At 47.7% G+C, this 25,303-nt stretch overlaps 1 protein-coding gene and 1 long non-coding RNA gene across 8 annotated transcripts in view; one reads left to right on the top strand and one right to left on the bottom strand.

Moving 5' to 3' along the window:
* Positions 1–982: 982 nt before the first annotated feature.
* LOC110551194 (uncharacterized) lies at positions 983–15,946 on the bottom strand. 6 transcript variants are annotated; one of them, XR_009592821.1, is made up of 6 exons: positions 15,768–15,946; positions 6,896–6,997; positions 5,814–6,056; positions 3,944–4,886; positions 3,201–3,775; positions 983–1,367 (listed from the first exon to the last, which is right to left on the bottom strand). It is a non-coding gene; the product is annotated as an uncharacterized LOC110551194 (long non-coding RNA). The 6 variants fall into 6 exon arrangements; XR_009592825.1 differs by lacking the exon at positions 5,814–6,056 and having other exon boundaries at positions 3,944–4,105; positions 4,243–4,886; XR_009592822.1 differs by lacking the exon at positions 5,814–6,056 and having other exon boundaries at positions 3,944–4,105; positions 4,607–4,886.
* A 283-nt stretch (positions 15,947–16,229) lies between these two features.
* The window catches only part of Znf652 (zinc finger protein 652), a 54,379-nt gene continuing 45,305 nt past the window's right edge, over positions 16,230–25,303 (top strand). Inside the window, exon 1 of one of the 2 annotated variants that reach the window (XM_021641641.2) lies at positions 16,230–16,340. The gene's annotated coding sequence lies outside the window, so the exon portion shown is untranslated. Of the gene's footprint in view, positions 16,341–19,724; positions 19,962–25,303 lie in introns of those variants that run through there. The other variant, XM_060386898.1, reaches the window with a different exon arrangement.

Here is a 25,303-nt window from a genome sequence, read left to right as displayed (position 1 = left end):
CATGACCTATGTAAAAGCTGTAGATGTGGCTGTGGGCCCCTGTTATCTTGGTGCTCTGAGGGACAGACACAGGAGAGCCGTTGGAGCTTGCCGGTTATAACATGGTTCCAGGTTCAGGGTGGGGCCCTGCCTCAAAAGAATAAAGTGGGCAGTAATAGAAGAAGACAGCCAGCATCTTCCTCTGACCTCCAGGCGTGCGCTGGCACCTGCGGACACACACACACACACACACACACACACCACATACAGTCCAGAATAGATATTTTTAAAGTGAAAGGGGGAAATAAGAAGAAAGAAGGAAAGAGCAAAGTTGGCCCTCCTCTTCACATGTCTCTGTTGATAGTCCCATTACGATGTTAAAACAGGGACCATTTAATGAGGTCTAACAGGAACATGGCCAAAGTGATTTTTGCGATTATTAAGGCAACAATTTGAAGTGGAAAGTTGTGCCATTGTTAAAAAAAAAAAAAAAAAGAGAGTCACCTCAAATATATACAATGGCTTCAGATATTAATGGTAGCGGGCTGTGCGTCAGAGGTAACTGAGCCTGGTGCGATGCGTGTCTTGGGAGGTGGAGGCAGGAGGATCAGGAGTTCTGGGCCAGCCTCGGCTGCATAGCAAGTGTAAGTCCAGTACAGACCGCACGAGGCCTGGGCTGAGTGTGTTTGCTTTGAAAGCACGAGGACCTTAGTTCGGATCGAAGCAACTATGGGAAAGGCTGGGTGTGGCTGGGCCCGTGGACCTGTAGCCTCAGTGCTGGGATAGGGGTATGGAGACAAGTGGATGGCTGGGGCTTGCTAACTACCAACCTGGCTCTCCCTGTTCAGTGAGAGAGCCTTGTCTTGAGGGAATAGCATGGAAAGTGATAAAGGACTCCTGATGTCCTCCTTTGGCCTCTACGAACAAGCACACAGACAACTTGCACGCTCATACACACACACACGGACATACACACACACACCTGAAATAATCAAGCACATACTGGCGTCCATGTTAAAATGTTATTGCTGATAAGATGTGACTGATACCTTAGCCAAACACCGTGGCGCACGCCTCTCGTTCCAGCACAGGTGGATCTCTGTGAGTTCAAGAGCAGTCAGTTCGTTCCGGGACAGTCAGGGATACACACTGAGATCCTGCCTCGAAACAACAAGATGTAATGCTTCACAAAGGCTTTGATTTCGGCAAAAAGTTTTTAAGTCGTGGGTCTTGGATCTCGGAGAATAAGCTGCCTTTCTACTTCCTCGGCGCTGCGCGGCTGAAATACTGAGGATTGTATTTATCCCACAGAACAAAGGGTGCTTGTATTCGGGAGCGCGGCTGCAATGGCTCACTTGTCCTTCATCGCCTCAGTCCTTCCCTTCCTTCTGGAGATGAGAGAAAGATTAGTTGAGCTCCCTGGAGAAAAGCATTAGGTAAATACGGGACGTTGCTGAGCTATTGTTACTATTATTAACAACACACGCAGCTGTGGTTGGTGAAATGTGTCTCGAAGGGGTTCGAGTGAAACAGCCAGGCCAGGGGTCTGTAGCACTCCAACTCTTGTTCTCTTGACACCGTATAAATCTAGGGGTCCCTGGGGCACGAGTCCTAGTGGGCATGACGGAAGTTGGGGCTTAGAAAAAAAAAATGGAAGCCTGAAAGGGGGGGGAAGTGTCGTTCTCTCTGGAAGAACCTATCTCTTTCTAGACAGAGGCCAATAGTGAACTGGGCCAGTGACTGGTCATAAAAAACATGTGTCTAGGGATCAAAGCCATGGGGATGAAGTCTTCACTGAGGTTCCTGCAGCCCACCTGCCAGGAAACCCAGGGTGAGGTTCTCTTCCCTTCCCTCCACACCATTTTGTAGTAAAATAATCATGTGTTCTATTTAAAAGTGCATCTGTGTGAGGAATTTAACAGGGTGAAAAGGATTCTTCTCCACAATTTATATCCAACACATATTCATTGAGATTTATGCTTTGGGCGAGAAACCTTGTGCCAAGAAAACGGAGGAGATGCCAGGGCACAAGTGACCTTGTGGGTAAGTTAGGATATACAGGTAAGCATGGCACAAATGGATGACAGCGACTTGGGAGGTTCAGATGAAGAAGAACCAGAGTGGGACACGAGTCAGACAAGGTCACGAGTCAAGGCCTACTTTTGAAGGGTCAGAGAGTCTGATCAAGTGGAGATGGAGACACAGGCATTCGCAAAGAAGGAGCCAACCCCACAAACGGAGATGTGTGGGGCGCATGTGTCAAACTGAGTCATTCCTTCAGGCCAGCAAATGTGGGAGAAGGAGTTGCAAATGCGTATTGGGGGTGAGAGTCGCTCTCCCACCTAGACCCCCGTTGATCACTCTTGAGCAGTACAAGCCTTGGAAAGTTTGTAGGTCAAAACAAATCCTGTCTGGGGCCCTGAGGTGAGTTCTTGGGGGATGGAGATTCAGGTGGACACTTGCAAGGCTTTTAGCCTTTGGGCTGAGCAGACACGGACAGGTCCGTGGGAAAGCGCCCTGCACCAGAGGCAGGCAGATAGCTTCTCTGGGAAGCCCCGGAGCCCAAGTTTTTAAGCAGCTGGGCTGGGCGGCCTTGACTGCTGTAGGCTTGGGCCTTGTTGAGCTAAATCTTCCCATGGAGCCTGGGTGGTGAATGAGGCCAGCGGCCTCTGGACTGAAGCTCTTGGGAACTCAGGTGGGTTGGGCCGGGACTGGCAGAGTGTGGGATCTCTGCAATAAAATGCAGGGAAAGGAGCCCTCGCGGTGTCCTGGGGTGTGAGGCGCAGGGCGTGGGGCCTTGCATTCCCAGGTAGCTAAGACGCCACCACCGTTGATGATTATCATTATTATTCCTGCTTGGGCTTCTTGGAACTTTCATCCTGCAGGACCCTGCCTGGCTGAGCAAGCGTCACCAGCTAGCCAAGGGGTGGGGCAGGCGACTCCTGGCAGCAACAGAACAGGACGTAAAACCATGATTTTCTGGCCGTTCCGAGCTCCTTTGTAACCATGGGCACACTGTCAGAGTTCCTCCAGGGGAAACTGAGACACACCAGCAAGGAATGAGTTGGCCTAGGTCCCTCAGCAGAGACCCGTCCTTCCCTTACCACGTCCTTCCTGCGGCCGTTCTTATTCTAAGCTGGGGTAGGGCTGGAGGAGAGCCAGAGAAGGTGTGGATTCTAGAAGCGAGAACTGGGCTCGGGCCAGGACATCAGAGCTGGTACCTTCTGTGCCAGGCGCTTCGGGCATCATGAGGTCAGGCTCCTGGTTTCGAGTCTCTCTGGAAGGTTCTGCCATATGGGTGGATCTTCCACAAGCCCCCAAGGGAGGGCAAGGCTGGAGACGTGCAAAATGACCAGCTCTGTCCCATTGGAGGCCAGGGTTCGGCATCCTGGGATAGAAAGAGCCTTGATCTCATAAAGATGGGTCAGGCCCAGGAGCAAAGGGCCAGACAAAGGCTCATAGACTGAGAAAGGTGTGTGTGTGTGTGTGTGTGTGTTGTGTGTGTCCACATGTGTTGTGGCCACATTTCTTAACAGCAGCTTCCAGCGGGGACGTGTCTCTGCTCGCTGAGCTGAGATGAAAGAGAAAAGGGCTGGAAGGGAATGAGAAGGGCAGACTGATGGCTAGCTAAGGAGTTGAGTGGAATCCTGCAATCCGGACACATGAGTTCTGGCCCTCTAGGCACCCACCGGAGGAGGAAGGGAGTGCTCTAACAGTCGTCGGGCTGAGGCCCCATCTCCTTTCTCCACCCGTGCACATCACTTAGAGAGCAGCAGCCCCTGGAAGCATCTTCTGGCTTAAAGGAAAAAGCGGGTCAACGCAGAAGAGGCTATGGGAGCTGGAGGACAGGAAGTACCCCAGCAGCCTCCACTAGCGCTCCTGGGGTCCACATCTCCCAGAGCCAGCCAACAGCCACACAGTCACTTGAGCTTATTAAGCAGCTACTACGAGCATGGCAGGTTACCTGGTTACCGTGTAGTGAGGTACGTGAGATATCTTCTCTGCTCTCTGGAGAAAAACAAGTCTTTCTCTTCGGAGAACCTCTGAGTTGAGTCCAGAGACATCGTCTTCCTCCCTGGTGGTGGGGGGTTGCCGCCTCTACCTATGCCATCAGTCTGCCTGTTCCCTGGAGTTTCACACACACAGGAAGCAAGCTTCACGAGAAGGCTTGCTGGTATCTTGATACCCACCCAGTCAAAAGATCCAGCCCTCAGCACAAGCCCTCTTGAGCATCCCACTGTGTCGGGCCATCTTTGGACTCACTGTGAAGACTTCCGCTCACTTGCTCTCTCCTAGGAGTGATCCAGAGAGCCCACAGCAGTTTCTCAAAGCCAACTAGATACCCTCTGAGCTTCTGGGGGTTTTCAGGACCCTGCTACAAGCTTTCATTCTTACTGCCCAGTAGAGTCCCTTCCCATTCCCAACCACGTTCCTTCCCCTCCGTAGCACACAGATATCAGTGCTGTAATGCTCAACATCTGAACAGCAGTATCAGCCTTTCCAAGGGAAACCTTCCCATGTTTACAGCCAACTCACTCGGCAAACATCTACAGAACAGAGGCTATGGACCAGGCACCGTGACAGCCACTAAGTCGCTCTATGTGTGTCGCAGGGAAGATAGGCCCACCTGCCATGGAGTGGAGGGACTGGCTTGAGCGGGGAGGACAGACGCTAACGGAGACAGATGCAGTGAGACAGAGCAGCGCTCACGGCTGCCCCCAAGCTCTTCCGTGCTGCCCACCATGGTACCATAGAGACTTCCTTCCCGCTTCTTCACATCTCAGAGAGTGCCTTGCTGGGAGGATTGCAGAAGCTTCTAGTGAGACGCTCACACGGCACGATCCAGGAGGCGCCACATTGTTCTCCTGCAGTGGAAAAAGTTTCTCCATTCCTGGAGTCAGCATCCTCTGGAAGTGACACAGGAAACAGAGACAGAAGTTAGAGTCTAAAATATCTGTTTTTGAAACAAAACAAAACAAAACAATCCCTTTGGAGGCTGGACTTGGTTAGTAAAATGCTTGTTAAACAAGCATGAGGACCTGAATTCAATTTCCAGCAGTCATGAAAACAAACAAAAAACAGAAAAAAACAAAAAACAAAAACAAAAAAAACCTCAGCACGGAGGCCCACGTTGTAACCTCAGTGTCGGGGGAGGAACAGCCCAGAGGCTGTCAGGGGTTTGCAGGTCAGCCAGTCTTGCCAAGTCAGTGAGCCCCAGATGCCATGAGAGACCCAGTCTCAAAACTAAGATGGCAAGAGTCTGAGGAAGAAACTCAGTGTTGACCTCTGGCCTCCATACACGTGTGTGTGCACAGCTTGCCTACCTCACCCATCCACCCTTTAAACAACGGAAGTTATGAAAGGCTGCAAAAGGCCCCTACCATTTCACTCAGGAAAGGACAGCTCCCATCCCCTGACCCATAGGGTAGCCATCTTGTGGGGAAAGAAATCCACTGTCCTTGGCTCTATCTCTAGCTATAGAGGTAGGTAATTCTTCTGTGAGAAAGAGAGGGGGAGAGGGAGAGGGAGGGAGAGGAAGAGAGATAGAGACTTGTCCATGAAGGAAGGCTCTAACACCTCACATGGTTGTTTGACTCGGGGTGGGCGTTTCACACTCTAATCAGAAGAAAAGTCTTTTTCAACCGTCTCACCAAGGCAAGATGCTACAAGGTCCTCCTTCTTGCTTATCTGCCCCAGAGCACACGGCAAGTTATGAACTGTTCTCTGCTCTGAACGCACAACTTCTATAAACCAACATAAGCAGGAAGCCTTTGGATCTGATAGCCCTCATTTCCTTAAATATCAGCATTCCTTATGGATAATCGTGAAAGGACCTGATAACTGGGAAGCAGATGGAAGCCAGAACATGCTTGGCTGATCTCCTGGGGCTTTCCTAGGGTCCTTCCTGCAACTTGGTGGCTCTGTCTCCAAGGCACCTTGGCCCAGAGGTAGAATTCTTGGTCATGAAACTGGCATAGCTCCCGCAGACGCTGAGAGAGGTGCTGCTGTGCCCATTGAACCCAGCAGGAAAGCAGTCGTATTTAGGTGTGACTGGCAGCAGTGAAAAGTGTTTGGGGCTGTAGAGTGAGACAGGTTTGGGAAATAACATGGTCAAAATGCTACCCTATGTGTGGAGTTTCCCAAATCCAAATTCCCTCCCCTCTTTCACTGCCTCTTCCTCCCTCCTTCCCCCTCCTCCCCTTCCCTACCCTCTCCTCCCCTCCCTCCCCTTCCCTTCCTTTTCTTTCCCTTCCTTTCTCTTCCCCCTTCTTTTCTCCCATTCCTCTTTTCTCTTTCCTCCCCTCTTCTCCCTGTCCTCCCTCCCCACCCCTAGCCCCTCTCCTTTTTGCTGCCCTGTGGAACCAGTGTGTCCCTACCTCGGGACACCTCTCTGTAGTTCACAGCCAAGCACACCCTTTAACCATCTAGCTTTCATTCTAGTGTGCCTCGGCTCAACTCCATGTACTTAAAACCACCTTCCCCATCCTGTCAAGCCTTGCTTGAACTCTCCTCTCTCTGAATTCTAGTTCTATCGGATAAAGTGTGCTACTCGATATTTTTGACTATACATGTCTGATGTTGTCTAGCTAAATAACGCGCCTGAGTCTTGGTTCCCCAGGCAAGTTGTAAGTGTGGAGAGAGCAGGAGTTGTTGTAGGACTTGATGGAGCTTCTGTCCTTATTCTTATTCTTCTCATTAATCATGGGAGAATGTGTCCTGAAAGGCCGCCATTAGAGTAGTCAAGGCCCATAGCATGCTTGGGTAGAGAAACATCTTATACAACATCAGTTAGATCCCTGATAGACAGAATCCCTGCCTTTGGATGCACCATGGAGAGCCCTGGGGGCAGCCTGCAGGTGGGAGGCCATCTTTCACAATACCACGGGGTCCAGTTACCTGGATGGAGATCAGTTACCTGTGGGGAAATCAGCCTTCCGGTGATTCCAAACAGCACTGCACGCTGAGGAAGAAACCAGGAATCCAAAGAATGTGGGGAAGCCTTCTGTAGGATTGTCACCTGCCAACATGGAAGACCTCGCCTGAGACTTAAGAGCAGTGTAAATGCTGGAGGTTTGAAAAGGACCAAGGCAGACATGGCTCTCTGCAGTGAAGTTTCTCTCCAGAACCATGTCTCAGGCTAAGGGATTGAGACTTGAAGAGGAAGTTGTGTACATGGTGGGGGCTATTGGATAGTGATAATGATGTCATCATCATCATCATCATCATCTCCTCTACCACCTCATCATCGTCCTTCCCCCCTTCTCCTTCTCCCACTTTTGAGATGGGGTCTCAAGAGTCCTGATCCTCCTGCATCCATTTCCTAAGTGCTGGGATGACAGATGTGCACCCCACACTCAGTTTACTCTGCTGGGGATCAAACCAATGGCTTGGTGTATGCTAGAACGCTCTACCAGTTGAGCTACATCTCAGCTCAGCACCTTTATTTCTTTAAGCTGAAACACTGTCTCGTCTCATATCAAGTAAGGACTGGGTGTTCCAGGTGGAAGACCTGGTATGGGGAAAAAACTTAGACCAAAGAGCACAGCCTGTCACAGATGCTGGAGATTTTCAGCACGGGGGAGTCGGAGCAGTGAAGTGGACCTCACATTCGGGCAAGTCCTGGAATGTCTTGGGAAACATTTCCACGTAAGCTGTGGAGATCTGGATGTATCTCCTGCGGATGCTCCAGCAAATCGCCGCAAACTGGGTAGCAAAAAGCCGCACAAACATGTCGCCTTCCATTCTGGAGGCCAGAAGTCTCACTGGGCTGCAGTGGGCAGCATCGTGCCCCCTTTGATAGCCACCAGGAGAAATGGTTCCTTGCCGGCCTGCTTCTGCTCCTCAGGGTAGCCCCCAATCCTCGGCTCACCTCCTCCTCCATCTTCGCAGCCAGCCTCACACGATTTCGGTCCTGCTTCCCTAACCGTAGCTCAGACTCCAGCACTCCTCTGCCTCCGTCTTCCAGGGGCTCTCCTGTGACAGCCCTGGGCTCATTAGAATCAGCGTGAACTCCACACCCCTTAACTCAGTCACCTTGCAAAGTTTCTTCTGCAGTGTGCGGTGACGTGTTCACAGGTTCAGAAAAGCAGATGTGGGAATTAGGGGGCGGAGGGAGGCTACTATTCTACTCATGCGCGACAGGGGCCGGTGAAGAAATCTGAGTGGAGCTTGGGGTGCCAGGTGGTGTAGCGCTGCAGTTAAAGGAGCTGGTGTGGGGACTGGAGGGACGGCTCAGCAGTCTGAAGATTCAGTTCTGAGCACCCAGATCCCAACCAGCTTTAACTTTAACGGCAGCTCCAGGGGATCTGACATCCTCTTCCGGGCTCCAGGTACGCATGTGGTACAAAAAACACATGGTAGGTACTCACATATCCACATTAAAAAAAGAAAAAAGAAATCTTAGGGAAAGAAAAAAGCAGGCGTGGGCCCTAACTACTCCAGTTCGCTCTTGCCTCTGCCATTAAGACCAATGTGCTCTTATGTCATTTCCGACTCACGGTCTCTGTGCCTTGGCTTTCTTGTCCGTAAAACAGGGATACCTTCCTCCTTCCCTAGTGGCTCAGATTATACGGGGTAACAGTGATAAGAGTTAGGACAGGAGGAACCATTCGGTAAACTGCAAGTATCTTGGTGCTCAGTGCTTAGAAACAGAACCTAGCCCACTGGACGGCTCATCAGCACGGGAAGGAAGGAGCCACCCAAGCTCCAGGGATCCTATGACATGAAGAACGTGTCATGCTACAAGCCTCTGGATGACACTGGCCTGCTGCCTCTGTTGGCATAACCAAACGAAAGGCTGGAAGCTACCTACATCTATCCTCCTTTTCTGGTGAGATTTGTTCTGGGTGTCAAAGAGTAGAGGATCTGTTGGTTTGTGTTTTGTTTTTTGTTTTTTGGTGTTTTGTTTTGTTTTGTTTTGAGACAGGGTTTCTCTGTGAACCCCTAGCTGTTCTGGAACTCACTCTGTAGAACAGGCTGGCCTCTGCCTCCTGAGTGCTGGAATTAAACTTATTCACCACCATTCCTGGTTTGATATTTATTTATTTATTCTATATTTTTGAGATAAGGTTTTACTTTGTAATCAAGGCTTGCTTAGAGCTACTATGGAGCCCAGGCTGGCCTCAGGCTCATGGTGATTCTCCTACCTCAGCTTTCCAAGTGCTGGGACTACCAGCCATGACACTTATTTAATTATTTAACATTATTTATTTATCTGTTCATTTATTTATTTTTTTAAAGATTTATTTATTATGTATACAGTGTTCTGCCTGCATGTGTGCCTGTGCACCAGGTCTCAGGACAGATGGTTCTGAGCCACCATGTGGTTGCTGGGAATTGAACTCAGGACCTTTGGAAGAACAGGCAAGGTTCTTATCCTCTGAGCCATCTCTCCAGCCCCCTATTTGTTCATTTATTTAATGTAATGTAATTATTTAATGTAATGCAGGTTTCTGCAACACTGTTTAACTTGACATTTGGCCATTTGAAGACTTGGTAATGTTTCAGACAGATGCCCAGTGGGATGATATACCCCTAACAGATTTGGCAGTCACTTGCTCTGGCTTCCTAGATGCTCTTACACAGGTTTGACCATCCTTTCTGTCCCCCCTTTCTACCAAGGCCCCAAGCCCCCCCCTGCTCTCTTTTCCTTGTTGATTTCTTCTTTAAGGTCTAGCAGGTTGCCTATCAAAAGGGTTGCCGAATAAACCAGAAGTCAGCCGGTGAAATTTGGATTTCAGATAAACAACGAATAATTTTAATGTAAGTATATTCGAAATATTACTAACTGTTGAAGAGTGCTTTATCATTAATGAGAACATTCCATTCCCTGGCATCGCAAGTAATACTCTACTGTGTTCTGTGATGTGATTTACAAGGTAAATCAGTATTCAAGTCCAGAAAGTTCTAGCGTCCTTTTTATAGGTAGTTCTTTGTGGTTAACACAGAGGAGAGAAAGAGATGTTTCTGGAGGGATGGTGGTCAGAAGACTGGACACTGGCCCCTGCCGTCTCACAATAGAGACACTTCTGCTGCCCAGCTCTATGTTTCACGACACACACAGACGAGCCCCCGTCGCTAATGGACACATCAGCCTTGTTCTCTGGGCTCTAAAGAGAGCTCAGGTTACTCATACTGTTGAAGTGTATTGAGGTCGCCACTTTGCTTTTTTCAGACAGTTTTTCTGTGTAGCCCTGCCTGGCCCGGAACTCACTATGGAAAGCAGGTTAGTCTTGAATGCAACTTGTAGGGACTCCCATGCCTCTGTCTCCCAAGTGCTAGGATTAAAGGAGTGTAGCACCATGTCTGGCCCAGATTGTCGTGACTGCAGGCCAAAGCTGAGCCCTGTGCCAGCCGTTCCGCTCCAAATATGTCACAGCCTTGTCTCATTGTCCTGCCCGGTGTTCTCAAGACAGATTTTAGTTTCCACATCAGACTTGTCCGGGCATCCTGTGGTGTAGATGCCTACATTTCCACACTCTTTAAGTCTCCTTTCAGAGACTAAACAGTGCAGAATACTTGAATAGCTCATGGATTTTTTTTTTTTTAAGGTTCATTTTTATTTCATGTGTATGTGCATATACTTAAGTGTGTGCCACATGAGTGACTGGTACCTGTGGAGGCCAGAAGAGGGCGTCAGAAACCCTGGAACTGGAATTGGCAAGCGGTTGTGAGCTGCCATGTGGGTGGTGGGAACCAAATCCTGGTTCCCTGAGCAGCTGTGGGTGCTCTTCCCGACTGAGCCATCCCTTCCCACCCTCCCCACCCCCCAAACCCCCAGCATGAAATCTGAAAAGAAATCCTGGGCTTTTATTTCCAAGTAATGGAGTAATGAACAAAGCCACCAAACCAAAGGCAAGTAGGCCTTGAGGGCTGACAAATGCATCTCAGGTGCACCAGGGCAATGGGTAACCCTCTCAAACTTTTGTTTACTTTCTAGGAAATGTGGCCCGGAGGGGCCAGGAGAATTAAAGACTTATTGGTACAACCTCTAAGAAAAACTTGCTCCAGATAAGGTCTCCTCATCCTTAATTGTTATTGTTATTGTTATTAACCCAACTCCTATGAAAAGCTGCCACAGCTTTGTTAACAACCTCAGGTCTGGGTTTAATTAATACCTCTGAAGGCTGAGCCCTCAGGCAACGTGGTGCCCGCCCCCACAACTCCAGGACCAGGCTCCGCCTCCTCCGACTCCGCTCACCGGTCCTCTCCTTAAGCAGACGCTCTGGTGGCTCCATTATTCTTACTCCTGCCAATCATTGCCCTTCCAGGCCCCTTGTTCCCGGGCTTGGTAATCTCACAGATCTCCTTTGACCTTTTTTTTTTCCTTTTGCAGCTACCATGTTACCTCTAAGAGTCCTTAAGAGTCCTCAAGAGTCAGTCCCCGGTGTGTGTGAAATCTGAGGTGCCCAGAATTCCCTAGCAGCCCCTAATTCCTCCCCTGCTCCCCAGGTCTTTTCTTGAGAACTTCCGGATGTTTCTCAGGTGGTACAGCCGGTTGGGTGGGTTGGCTGGTTTAGGGTTACAGAGTTTGGCACTGACTCTGGCCCCTCTCAGCTGCCCTCTTTAATTAATTAATTCCAATAAAACAAAACAAAACAAAAAAAAACCTCAATTGGACCTCAGTGCATGCCTCTGAGGCACATGTCACATCAATTACCAAAAAATAAAAACAAGAAACACCCCCCAAAACAAGAAACAATTAAGCCTACCACTTAAAAGGGTGCAGGAGCCTCTTGGGAAGACTCACATACAACTGCAGGCTAAGGCTCTGGAACCCTCTGCCATAGACAGACCCTAAAGAGGAACTTGGGCCCAGTTTCCTAAGGCTGGGCTTCCTTCATGCCTTTGCAGGTGGCCTCATTTCTGTAGGATGAGACCAAACTATCTCAGATTTGGAAGTCCACCTCTCCATTATAGGAACTGAATCTTTACCGTGTGCCCCAACACTAAAACGGATATTGACTTGATCTATCATTTTGCCATCACTATAGACCTTGCATGGAGAATAATGTTGAAGATGTTACTGACTGGGAAGAGAGAGGAAAGCAGACATCCATCATCTTTCCTTCCCATTTCTTTCCTTTTTATTTATTTGTCATTGTTTTATTTTTCCTATTGGTTTTGAAGAAAAGAGGTCTCATCCTATAGACCTGGCTGGCCTCAGACCTCAAGCTCATAGAGATCTGCCTGCCTATGCCTTCCTGCCTGGCCACCATGCCTGGCCCTATTTATTTTTATTTTCAATGTATGGGTATTTTGCCTGCATGTATGTCTATATGTCATGTGCATGCCTGGTGCCTGTGGAGGTCAGAACTGGAATTAGATAATTATGAGCTGCCACATGGGTCCTGGGAATCGAGCCCAAATTCTCTGAAAGAGCAGCCAGTACTCCTAACTACTGAGCCATCTCTCTACCCCCTACAAATATTTTTTCATCTGTGAAAAGTTAAGTAGGCAGATTGAGATTAGACCTAAACTTTAGTCTTACTAATATTGTTCTTTTTGCCTGACTGGAATGAAAAGAACATTAGTAGACCAGATAAACCCAGCTTTCCTTATCTATTGAACTCACTCACTTATTGGCATGTGTTGACTATAAATCGCTTTGTTCTTTTATGTTTGTTGGCATCCTGGCTGTCCACTGGAGTCCAGACTTTCAGAGGGCAGAGACCAGATCTATTGAGTTTGCTTTGTGTGGTATCCAGCAAAGAGTTGCAGGATAGGCTTAGAGATATCCTGGACTTGGACCTGGAGACCCAGGTTCTAGCTCTGCCCATGTGACTCTTGAAAATCAGGACCTTATTTTTTTATTGGCTGTTGAATATTAATGTGGGGCCAGGCGTGGTGGTGCATGTTTAATCATATCATTCCAGAGGCAGAGGCAGTTGGATCTCTGTGAGTTTGAGACCAGCCTGGTCTACACAGTCAGTCTCAGGCCAGCCAGGACTACATAGTGAGTCCTTGTTTCCACTAAAAAAATGGGGGGGGGCTGCTTTGAGTCAGACATGGTGATGAATGCCTGTAACTATAGTACTTGGGAGGTAGAAGCAAGAGGATCGGGAGCTCAGGTCACTGTCAGCAACCTAGAGTTTCTGAGGCAAGTGTGAGTTACGTAAGAAATTTGGGTGGGTTCCCTTGGCATAGACACAGTCTTAATTGCAGAAAATTGTGAAGAGCTATCCAAGACCAAGGAACCAGAATGGATGTACACTGAAGGTCTCCTGCAGTGACTGTCAAGCTTCAGTAGCACTAGAAGACAGCACAGGGAAGGGGAAAGAGTAAAATGAGAGCAGAGGAACTGTGCTCCTAGCTGGATCTTGTTAACCAGGCCTGAAACCCAAACACTTGCAAAACACTAGGTACTAAAGGTTTCTTGAGAGAGGCAAGTCCCAGGGGTCAAGAGAAAGAAAGAAGGGGGAAAAATACAGAAGATACAGAGACAGAGCTGAATATCAGGATTCCTTTCTATCATGTGCCAAAGGTACCAGTTGTCACTTATTAAGAATATGCAAGGAGGGGCTGGAGAGATGGCACAGCAGTTAAGAGCACTGGCTGCTCTTCCTGAGGACCTGGGATCAATTCCCAGCACCCACATGGTTCACAACTATCTGTGACTCCAGTTCCAGGGGACACAGCACCCTTACACAGACATGCAGGCAAAACACCAACGCACATAAAAATAAATGATTTTTTTTTTTAAAAAGGCTATGTGACATTTCCCCCTCCCCCAGTGGTCTTATTAAACCCTCTGAGAGACTAGCACAGTGGGAACTAGGGATCTTGGGTCTTGGTTTGTCTCTGTTGTCTACTGGCTTGCATGACTTTGGCTAAGCCGTCAAAACATTCCTTGGCTTAAATTTCCTTCACTGGGAAAAATACCTGTTCTGTCTGCCCTGGCAGCTGGAACATCTGATGAGATAACGGACAGAAACTCCCTTCGAGGACCAGCGAGTGAGGGGCAGGAGATGTCTCATGGGTAAAACTGCTTGTCACCAAGCCTGAAGACCTGATTTCAAATGCATAGGACCACATGGTAGAAAGGGAGCACCGACTCCCACGAGTTGTCCTTTGACCTCTGCACACATGGAGTGGTCGACCGCACACGTACAGAAACATAAATAACAAAAATGTAATAATTAAGACAAACAGACAAACCACGAAGCACTGTTGAAATGGAAGGCTGAGTTAATACAATACTGTGCTTACGAGGGGGAATCCAGACAGTCTGTGGATGGAGAGTTGGACACTTGAAAGGTCACCTCTTTTTTTGGCTATTGCTCTGCATACTCCCATTCAAACAGGACAGGCTGACCAGCAGAGGGTGGAGGAAGGGTTCGGGTGTCCAAGAAGACCTTAGGAGTTCACCAGAACCCTCATTTATTCTCACACTGAATTTCATTTTTATTACCTATGCTTCCTTTCTCCTGTTCTGCTTGAAGATCTTCTCCCCACCTGTTGCAACCTGATACAGACTTAAGTGTTTATCCATGGAGAACACTCTCTATTGAAGAACATGGCCCTAAGTTCCAAAACCCCTGATCCCTGGAGTCTAGAATCCAAGTATAATAAAATCTGAACATCTGTTTTTGGAAGGGGCCAAAGAAAGAGTCAGCTCTTGGACCCTTTATTTGCAAGTTTTAATTTCTTTCTTAGCTTTGTCCCAGACTCAGGTCATTTTATTCCCCGGAGGATTTGGGTGAGTGGGGTTTATGGCCGGCTGTTCTGGGAGAAAATTTTAGCTGGATCTCTGTGGAAATTATTCCCATGCTGTGGGGGTCAGCTTTAATGGAAGAACATTAATATCGTATGCTCTTAAGGATAGAGGAAGGGGTCCGGAGAGCTGGCTCAGAAGTTCACTTGTTACTCTTGCTGAGGACCCTGGTTCAAAGCTTTGCACCCACACAGTGGCCTGCAAACCACCCATAGCTCGTACGTGCTTGCGAGCAGGCAAAACACTTATACACACAAACTAAATAAATAGCAAAAGCAACGGAAGGAGTTCCAACTAAGGCGTGGAGAACTTCAGGAAGTTTGGTTTCTGGTGGGAAAGGGTTATCCTGACGTTAGACACCTTGGGCCTTTTCCCATGGAGCCTTCGGCTTGCCGAGTCATTTTCTCTCCCTGTACGCCAGAGCACTTTCAATTGCAGACACTCTCTCTTGGCTCTGAGCTTGGATAAATGCTACCTTGTTAGCTAATAGTAACATTAATTATATTAATGATTAATAGCTAATTAGTCATAATGTGGTCATACTTCTTGCAGTAGAGCCTTCCCTTCTTGCAACAGTTCTGAGGCTCCAGCACACACACACACACACACACACACACACACACACACACGCACACACACTTCCCTATTCCTGGCCACAGGACAAGCTCGACCATCCATCTGTTCTGCTCACCATCCCGGCGGTCTCTAAATTTCCCCAGTTGTTCTCAGCTATCCCTTTTATCTAGAGAATGAATGCTGCTTATGAGCGTGTCGCTACTTTTATTTCTGTCACTCACTGCTCTGTACTAACAAGGCGGCCAGCACTTAGGGTATGCTTGTTGTTGGTTTTTTTTTTTTTTTCAATCGTATTCCGTACGTCAAAGACATTTACTTCCAAATCTCGCTCTGACCCACTCTTCCACTTTCTCCTGTCTTTCACTTTTATCTTTTCCCCCTATTTCGTGGGATCTCTGAGCACAGATCCCCCGCTTTCTGCCTTCAGGCTTCCTTTTGGCAACCACACCCCCCCCAACCACCCTCCCAAGAGGCGCGCATGCGCAGCCCACGCCTTTACCTGGGCGCTCGGGAGTGGGCGGAGTGGGCGAGGGCCGGGGGTGGAGCAGGCAGCCGGCGGTTATCTGCGCGGCTGAGCGCTCACATTGTGGCAGGAGGGAGAAAAGGTGCGCCCGGGCCGAGCCGAGGGCCGCGCATGCGCGCCGACCCCGCAGCCGGGGATGAGGGAGGGGGGCAGGCGGGGAGGCGTCCGGGATCCCGGGCGCGCGGGGCGGGGGGCGGGGGGGGAGCCGCGAGCGCAGGGGCGCGGGCGCGCGCGCGCGCTCCCGCCGGCCTCCCTGCCCCCCTCGCGTTCACATCCCTCCGGCGCACCCCCCTCCCCCCGCCGCCCGCCCCGCGGCCCCGCTCGGCCTCGCGCGCTCGGGAGGGAGTCGCGAGACGTCGGAGCGGCGGCCACGTAGCGCTGCGGCGGCGGCGGCCGAGGCCGGGTCTGAGGAGCGGCCCAGAGCGCAGACGTTGGGCAGGGGGAGGGGCCGGCCCGGCGGGCGGTGGGGACTGGAGCGACGCGGCGCGGCGCGGCGACAGGCCCCCGCCGCAGGGATGGGCCGCCGAGGCGGCGGCGGCGGCGGCCCGGGTGAGTAGGGGCCCCCCTTCCCCGCGCCCTCGCCCACCCGCCGCGGCGGCGCCCTGGCAGCCGCGCTTCCTCCGCGCCCGGCCGGGCTGGCGGGGCCGGCGGAGCCTGCGCCGAGGCAGCTGCGGGCGCTAGGCCGGAGCAGCCCCCTCTCCGGCGGGCAGGCCCCGGCCGCTGCGCGACTGCGGCTCTCGGCTTGGCCGGGGTTGCCGGCTCCTCACCCCCGCCCCCTCCCCCCGGGACCCCAGCTCGGCTGCAGTTTCCGCGGCGTGTGGGGCTCGCCTCGAGGCCTGACCGGGGTGGCCGGGGTGCACGGGTTGGCAGGCGGAGGGGAACACTGCTCCTGCCCTGCAGCTGGTGGCTCGCACCCACTACCTCCCCCGCCCTGCGGTTGCGCCCAAACCTCCAGCCCTCGGGAGTATTGTGGCACCCGGAGATAACACGCATGTGATGTACACTCGCCACCGGCAGCACCACACTCAGCCCAGTGGGCGATGCAGACCTTTCTCCACCCCCCACTCCGTCCTCCCCTCCAATCAGGCTCTCCTGAAGAGTCTCAGGTCGGAGACACCAGAGAGAGTGACACCCCTGCTAACATCTCCACGAAACGTGTTCATTGTCGCGGGATGCCTCCGGGTAACAAGGATAGAGGTTTCTGCCTCGCCTCGAAGTCGGTCTTCGGGATTTGAGATCCCATAGGCTCCTCTTTGAAGCGGGCCGGGTCTTTGATTACAGCTAGCCGGTCCCTCCCCCAACAACAACATCACGAACACACTCGAGCGCACACACACATGCACACTCGAGCACTTCCTGATTGCAGAACGGCCCCTGTCACTGCGGATCCATTGTCAGAAATAGCTTGTGCCAATCAAAGGAATGTGTCTTTGGAGGAGGACGTTTTCCACAACCAAGCCACGGGATGTACTTCTGACAGCCGGTCTTTGCTTGTCTCTGGATCTTAGCCATGTCTAAGCATCTTCATGATGTTGCTTCTCCGGCGCACCCCCCCCCCCCCCCCCCCCGTGAATTAGGTACTTAACTGCCCACAGAAATGTCATCGGTTTTATTGTTGTTGTGACGTTTACCTTAAGGCGTAGCCTACATAAGGAGTGTTTTAGGATGAAGGTCTATGACTTTTTCCCGGAGGATGGTCGGCTGGCTCCGTATTGTTCCGAGAAAGGCGAGGAAAGGGCACATGCTTTGTTGACAGCATGTGTGTTCGCTGCGGCCGCTTGAACGTATGCTAGAACGTGGGCTGAAGGCTGTTGGTGTTCTCCAGTGGGGCTGGTCAGTGCTGGGCACGTCGGGTGAACGGCTTCCCTGCTTATATCATCGCTGTGCACATGCACCCACGTAGATTCTGTCTTTAGTGTAAAAAGATCCACCGCTAAGTTTTTGTGATTCTGAACTCTTCCCTCGGGCCGTGTGCGAAGTCTTTAGGTCCCTCTTGGCGGTGAAATACATACATGATTTTGCATGCAACTGGACAGTCCTCTTGAAGCTGGCCCTGGGACCTCACGTTACAATCCGTGTTAGGCAAAAGTGAAAGCAGTTTGCGTTTGGGTTTTGTTTCTCTTAAGCGTTAGCGTTACCTTGGCCGTAGAATAAAGAGCAAAGGAGCTCGCATATGTCTCATTGTAGGTTTTGTTTCTGAAAAAAATACTTATTTTTACATGTATGAATATTTTACCTGCATGTGTGCACGTTACATGTATGCCTTGTGCCCACAGAGGTCAGAAAAGGGTGGTGGAACCCCTGGGACTAGAATTAAGGATGGTTGTGAGTCACCATGTGGGTGCTGGGCATAGAACCTGAGTCCTCTATAAGAGCAACAAGTGCTCTTACTGCTCAGCCATCTCTCCAGGCGGCCTGTCATTTTTGTTCTTTGAAGTAAGGCCAGTGAGGAATTATATTTTTCCATCTTCCTGTGAAAAGTTTGAGAATCATTCCGAAGAAGTTAAAACTAGTGACAAAATAATCCTAATTTCACCAATTGATCCTTTATCTTCCTGGCATATTCCAAATGCAGCAAATTTCAACAGCCAAGTGTGTGATCTACTCTATAGTGCCTGTAGGGACTGAAGTGCTTAAAGACTGAGGCTGGCCTCCTTGTCACCCCAAGGTAGAACACCTGTTCAGGGCTGAGGATCTTCTGCCTACTGTGCTAAATCTGGCTTCATGGTGCCATCAAAAATCATCTATTTTAATGGGAAGATTTCACTTATAATTGGAAATTTTGCTCTTCATATTCGGAATCCAGAGCTGGGAATGAACTTTGCACTTTACTGTCAAGAAGCAGTTGATAAATGTCAGTTTTTGTGTGTATGTTTAAATTACTCTGCATTCGGCTTTTGTCTTTTGATCATATGTCAACCAAGAGACATGTGTTGCAGCTTGTGATAGGCCGTAATAGTAGCCAGTCTCCAGGAGCGTATAGTATCCACTTAAAAAAATTATTTGGGTTTCTGAGAGCTTAAGGAATTCCTGGTATTAAATGGCATTTTGAAAGGCAAGTGGTTTGGAATCTTGCATAGAACCCTGTTCTACACAGCTGAAGAATAGCATCTATTCTAATAATTATGTAGTGTATGCTGTGATGTTTGAAAGTGTGCTGAGGTTGCATATGTTGCATTTTTATTACCTCATATGCATGACTGAAGTGACTTATATTACAGGTTATATGTTGTTGGTGGCACACCTGCAGTTTTATCATCTGAATTATTTGTCTATTCTAAACTCAAAGGACTTCAAAGCTGCAGATACGTTGCTTTCCTTTGTCAGTGACTGCAGTTACAGGAGGGCCACTGGAATCTCAGGGACAGTGTGCTCATGTGGTTTAGTTTTGCAGAACCTATTCTAACCAGTCGCTTACCTAGTTAAACACCCACAGACCATGGAGCAGCTGGTCCCGTAACACGCAGGGCTGTGAGAACAGCATTCTCTCTGCTTGCCAGGTTCAGAACATGGAAGCTGAGAAACAATTGCGCAGCATAGCAGTGAGGCAGCGTTGGAGGAGCAGTGATGCCAGCAGCTCACCCTCATTAGTGCCAACAGCTTCAGTTTCTTCAATAGTCCTCTTCAGGCGGCCTTCCCTTAGGAGGCTGCAGACCAGCAGCGCCTCTGCACAGCTGTTGCCTCCCAGATCTGCTTCCAGAGGAGCCGCTTCCATTTGTGCTCTAAGTTTGGGAAGTAAGCTTCTAGTGTGGTAAGAAATTTCAAGTCTGAAGGAAATGTAGAGAGATGTAGGTAGGTAGGTAGGTAGGTAGATAAGTAGAAAGGTAGGTAGGTAGGTAGATAGGTAAGTAGGTGGAGGTAGGTAGGTGGGTAGGATTACTGATATTTTTGGTTTTACAAGTCTGAAGCCTATTGAAGAAAAAAACTATAATTTGAACTATACTTCTCTTTTTTTTTTTTTTCTCATAGGTTTTTGATGACTGTGCCAAAATTGGGAATATGTGCTTGAGTTTCTTTTCCCTTGTTCTAAAAAGTCAGCTGAAAGATAGCCAGAAAGGTGGAAAGAGTGGATTGTTTTGGAGTTTGGACAAATAGTCTTTAGAACGAGTTCTTCTGGACTAGGTGACTTCATCTCCTTGCTCACTTTTGGGTTGTATGCAACTGTTTCAGGTATGTTGTTTTTCTCTTGACTTTGAGGCAAGTGTGTGTGCTGACTTCTGCAGGGATGAACTGGTGTTGCAGTTGGTGGCTTTAGCTAAGGAAGGAGTTCCCTGGAACCAGGAAAACTAGGCTAACATCCAGCCCTACTGTTTTCTGGCCTTACAGCATTGAACAGATCACTTTGATTTCTTTCAATTTAGTTTCCTCATCAGTACAGTGAAGTTTCTTGTGAGGATTAAAGTATGCAAATTCCCAGCACAGTTAATTCCTGATATATGTTCATGTTAGGAAGTCAGGAAATGGCAGGATTTGGAGCATGTCAGAGTGAAACAGAGTGAAGATCACTTTAAGTTATGACAAGCCTGAGAGATTTGGTGTGTTCTGTTTGCACAGATTTAAGATGAAAAAAATTACAAATATTTGACTTGGAGCCTGCCTTTGTCTTGCAGGGACGACGTGATTTTTAGAAAGTTGACTTGTTAGTGTATGTGATGTGTTACTTGGTCAAACTTGGTAAAATCTAGTAAATTAAAACCTAGCTCCAAATTCTGCAGTGTTACCGACAGGCTAAGCTTATTTTTAAGCCTATTCAGATCTTGTGCAGTTAAAAAAAAAGATGTTTTAGGACATTAACATATCTCAGAGAGTTCTGTGTCCAGAATTGAATCTCGTGCAAAGCCTTGTGTAAATTCTCATGGTTAATGTAAGCCATAAAGTGCTTCATAGAGCTAGTGGAGATATCAGATGCTTGTTTATTTGGTTAGTCGGCTTATTTATGTTTGATTTAAAAAAATACTTATGACTATTTTGTGAAAATACTTGTGAGAAATCCTTTTGCTTACCTGAGTTTTCGATCGTGAACTGTCAATAGGGCTGTAGGTTTGTATGTGCTTTGTACATTTTTGCTTTACTGGGGGAAGGAATGAAAGGTAAGGTCTTTTACCTGTTGAATCTAATTAACTGTGGTTTTGGTCTGTAGATTTTGTGTGTAGCCTTGCTTATTACTAAACAAGGAAGTTTTGTGGTAAAATATGTCATTTCATTTTCTTTTAAAGATAGAGATTGATTGCTTTGAAAAATTGGTTCAGCCAGGCAGTGGTGATGTATACCTTTAATTTCAGCATTTGGGAGGCAGAAGCAAGCAGATTTCTGTGAGTTAGAAGCCACCCTGCTTTACAAAATGAATTCCAGGACAGCAGGGCTACACAGAGAGACCCTGTCTCAAAAAAAAAAAAAAAAAGAAAGAAAGAAAGATGAACAGATTCGGTTAAGGTCATGTATGCAGTGGTTTTTGGTGCATGCAACTTTTAAAATAGAATTTCTTCGGCTGGTATAGGATAAATTGTCACTTTTTGCGGGATAGCATTGTGGTTAAGTCTCTGAGCCCACTGGTTACCTAGAGGCTTTTCAGATAAGGAAGACACATATCAGCAATGCATTAGGATTTACCTCAAGGGAATCTGCTAATCCTTATTTTCTTTTATTATTGAGCTGCCTACTGGCTTGCCTATCAGTGGAATCAGTCATTAGCTTTGAATTATGATAAAGAGGGATTGGCAAAATCTTTGACTTGCCATAGATTTTACTGCTTACTGAGAAAAAGGTCCTTGACTAGAGTGTGAAATTGCAGTAGCACTAGCACCGTGTGGACCAGGAATGAAGGAGCAAACACAATAGATTGGGGCTACACATTCCAATCAATTGTAATAGATTTTGCTGAGTACATTTTTCTAGAAGGGATGCTTTCTTCTAACAAACAAACAAACAAGCAAACAAGCGTTACTTTTCCTGGGTCACTAAAATCAAATGGTTTAGCACAAAAACTAGTCTGAATGGGTAGTAAGGTTTTGGGCTTTCCTGTGCCTATGGCATCAGAAGGTGAAACAGTGTCAAAGTGCAGACTATAGTCTTAAGTATACCTCTGCCTCTCAGCTTTGGAATTTGGACTCTTTCAGGCTGAGCATTGGAACAGAATTTTTTGCTTACACTGTGTGACCTACAAAATGAAGACCTAAATGGTTTTCCCCTTCTGGGTGTGTCATTCTAATACATTCAGAGTAGCATCTTACACTAGAGAAGAGGCTGTGATCTCAAATCTGTGGATAAATCTGTGATTGGGCAACTGGAATGGTTAGGGCTTTTCCTGTATTGGTACATGATTATAGTTTGAAAATATCTTGCTTGAAGGTTTCTCATTGTAGAAAGCCTTACACTTCTAGATTTAGCATACAGAGGCATTTACATGAAAATTAATTAATCAAAAGTTCAGAAACCAGCTGGTCTTCAATCCCAACACTCAGAAGACAAAGGCAGGTAGATCTAGGTGTCTGTGAGTTCAAGGCCAGCCTGCTCTATCTAGGGAGCTCCAGGCCAGCCAGCCAGGGCTACATAGAGATTCTGTCTCAAAAAAAAAAAGTAAAAAGGTTCAGAAACCATCTCAATGTCCACCAGTATGGACTTAATTAAATACATTGGCACATATTTACATAGTAGGGATAGTATATAACTGCAACAAAGAATGAGGACACTATATGACTGTGGAACTGTACAGTAGTGCTAATTTTGAAAGGCCAGAGGGAAATTAACGTGGTGGCTTATGTCTGTGACCCAGCCCTTGGGAGGCTAAGGCAGGAATTCAAGGCCAGCTTCAGCTATATAGCAAGTCTGAGGTCATCCTGGGCTATAGGAGACCCTGTCTGAAAAAGCAGAAACAAAACCAAAAGGTACAGAATAATATTCTCGGTGTGCCACTGTCTATATTATGTCTGTATCATGGGGATTTTCCTGTGTAAAAACTTAAGAGTTCTCCAGAAAGCCAGTAATACTGGTTAATTTGTTGGGGGGCGGGGAGGGTGTTGAATGATGGGGAACCAAGTTGAAAGTAACCAGCTTAGTATATACTTTCTTTCTTTTTGGTTCTTCGAGACAGAGTTTCTCTGTGTAACAGCTCTGGCTGTCCTGGACTCACTTTGTAGACCAGGCTGGCCTTCAACTCACAGAGATCCATCTGCCTCTGCCTCCTGAGTGCTGGGATTAAAGGCGTGCACCACCAATGTCTAGCTAGTATATACTTTCTTTAAAGTAACATTTTATTAAAGTGCACACAGAAAAGTAGAAGAATCATGGGTGTGCAGTTCGATGAATTTTTCCTGTGTAATCAGTACCCAGGAGAGGAAATTGTTTTTTGAGACAGGGTCTCACCGTGTGGCTCTGAAAGTCCCTGTGTAGACCAGCCTGGCCTCAAACTCACGGAGATCCTCCTATCTCTGCCTGCATGTGCACCAGCACACCAGGAATGGAAATATTTTTAAAATGAAAATTATTTTAGATTTATTTGTTTTACGTGTATGAATGTTTTGCCTGCATGTATGGAAGTGTACCACTTGCATTCCTTGGTGCCATGGAGGTCAGAAGAGGGTGTTGAATTCCCTGGAGCTGGAGTTATGGATTGCTGTGAGCCACTGTGTATGTGTTAGGGTCCTCTGCAAGACCAACAAATACTCAAATACTCTTAACCACTAAGCCATCTCTCCAGATCTGGGGAAATTGTTTGTTGTTGTTTTAGCTCTTACTGCACTGTTCAGACTGGTTTTGAACTCTTCAGCTCAACCTATCTTCCTGCCTCAGCCTCCTGAGTAGCTGGTATACAGGTGCTGCCGTCATGACCAGCCAAGAAAGCAGATAGATGGTTGAAGTCCCAATAACCTCTTTTGTTCTTTCCCGGTCGCTGCTCCCCTGAAAGTACTCTTCTTCTCAAATAGTATAGAAATGTCATTTAAGTAATTACAGCTGAGCCGGGTGTGCAGTAGACATCTCTCTGTATAGTCCCAGCTCCTGGGGTGGCTGACGCCTGCCCAGTGAACAGAGACCCTGTTGAAAAAAATACAGTATCGGAAAGGCGTTTCTCTGTTTCCTAAGGTTTTTTTAATTTTTTTTTTTAACTATCTCAGTTTATGTATCAAAATCACAACTGGACATGATAGTGCATACGTATATTCCCAGCTCTTGGGAAATAGAAGCAGGAGGATCAGAAGCTCAAAGTCACCCTTCACTACCTAGTTTGAGACCATCTTGGGTACAAGAGGCCCTGTGTCAAAAAACAAACAAACAAACAAAAAGACAAAAAGGCAGCTTCCCTATATTTCTTCATTACTGGACATTATTTGCTTAAGAGCTGGGTGTGGTGGCTCATGCCTATAATCCCAGCATTCATGAGGCAGAGGCAGATAGATCTCTATAAGTTTGAGGCCAGCTTAGTGTATAAAGTGAGTCCAGGACAGCCAAGGCTACCCAGAGAAACCCTGTGTCAAAAACAAGATAAAACAAAACATAAATAAATAAACAAATATAATTGTTCTTTTCTTCCTTTCTTTCTTTTCTTTTCTTTCCTTTTTTTTTTTTTTTTGAGACAAGGTTTCTCTGTGTAGCCTTAGCTGTCCTGGAATTCATTCTGTAGACCAGGCTGGTCCTAAGCTCAGAGAGATCCTCCTGCCTCTGTCTCCTCACTGCTGGGACTAAAGGCCTATGCCACCATTGTCCAGCTATTATAATTTTTATAAATGTCACATGTGAAAGTATATTTTGGGGTACAACAAGTACTAAACAAATAGCAACATAGTGAAGGCTTGCTTTGAATATCTTAGGATTTGTTAAATTTGTCGACCAGTTGGCTGATAGAATGTAGTTGTCATAAATGCACACTTTAGTGAGCCTTGAAGCATTTTCGTTCCGTTAAAACCCACATTTGATCAGGTGTTTCCCTTCATTGTAGAAATGTTGTTCACCCTGCCCCTCTGCTCAAATGCAGAAACGATTAAAGTATATAAATCTGTAACGCAGACTCTCAGCCAGGTGATTTATTTTGCCTGCAGAAACATTTGGCAACATCTAGAAAGTTTGTTTGTTTGTTTGTTTGTTTGTTTTGTTTTAATTTGGGGACTGGAGGTGGTTGTTCACAGAGGTACCCCACCTCTGTGAACAAACATGTTTACAAGTGCCCAGGCTAGGAAGCCAGTGACTAAGCTGATGCTAAGGAGGCACGTGACCGTTTTAGCTTCAACTTTATTAAATTTAGTGCATGACTGAAACTCATTTACTCTAGCTTAGAGAGGAAATAAAGTAGGTTGTTTCCTAAATAAAAGTAGTCTTAGCTGTGCAGACTTTAGCATAAGGTGTAGTGGGCAGGTTTGGTGTGTTCGCTTTTGATACTGGGCCTTCCTATGGAGACCGGGCTGGTCATCTCAGAGATCTGCCTGCCTCTGCCTTCAAGGTCCTAGGACTAAAGCCATGTGCCACCAAACCTGGCAAGTCTGTATTCATATATATCGGTGTTGGTGTGAGTTCAGGAATGC

The sequence above is a fragment of the Meriones unguiculatus genome, chromosome 7 (genome assembly GCF_030254825.1).
Source record: "Meriones unguiculatus strain TT.TT164.6M chromosome 7, Bangor_MerUng_6.1, whole genome shotgun sequence".
NCBI classification, from domain to species: domain Eukaryota; kingdom Metazoa; phylum Chordata; class Mammalia; order Rodentia; family Muridae; genus Meriones; species Meriones unguiculatus.
This window is presented reverse-complemented; position numbering and strand designations above follow the sequence as displayed.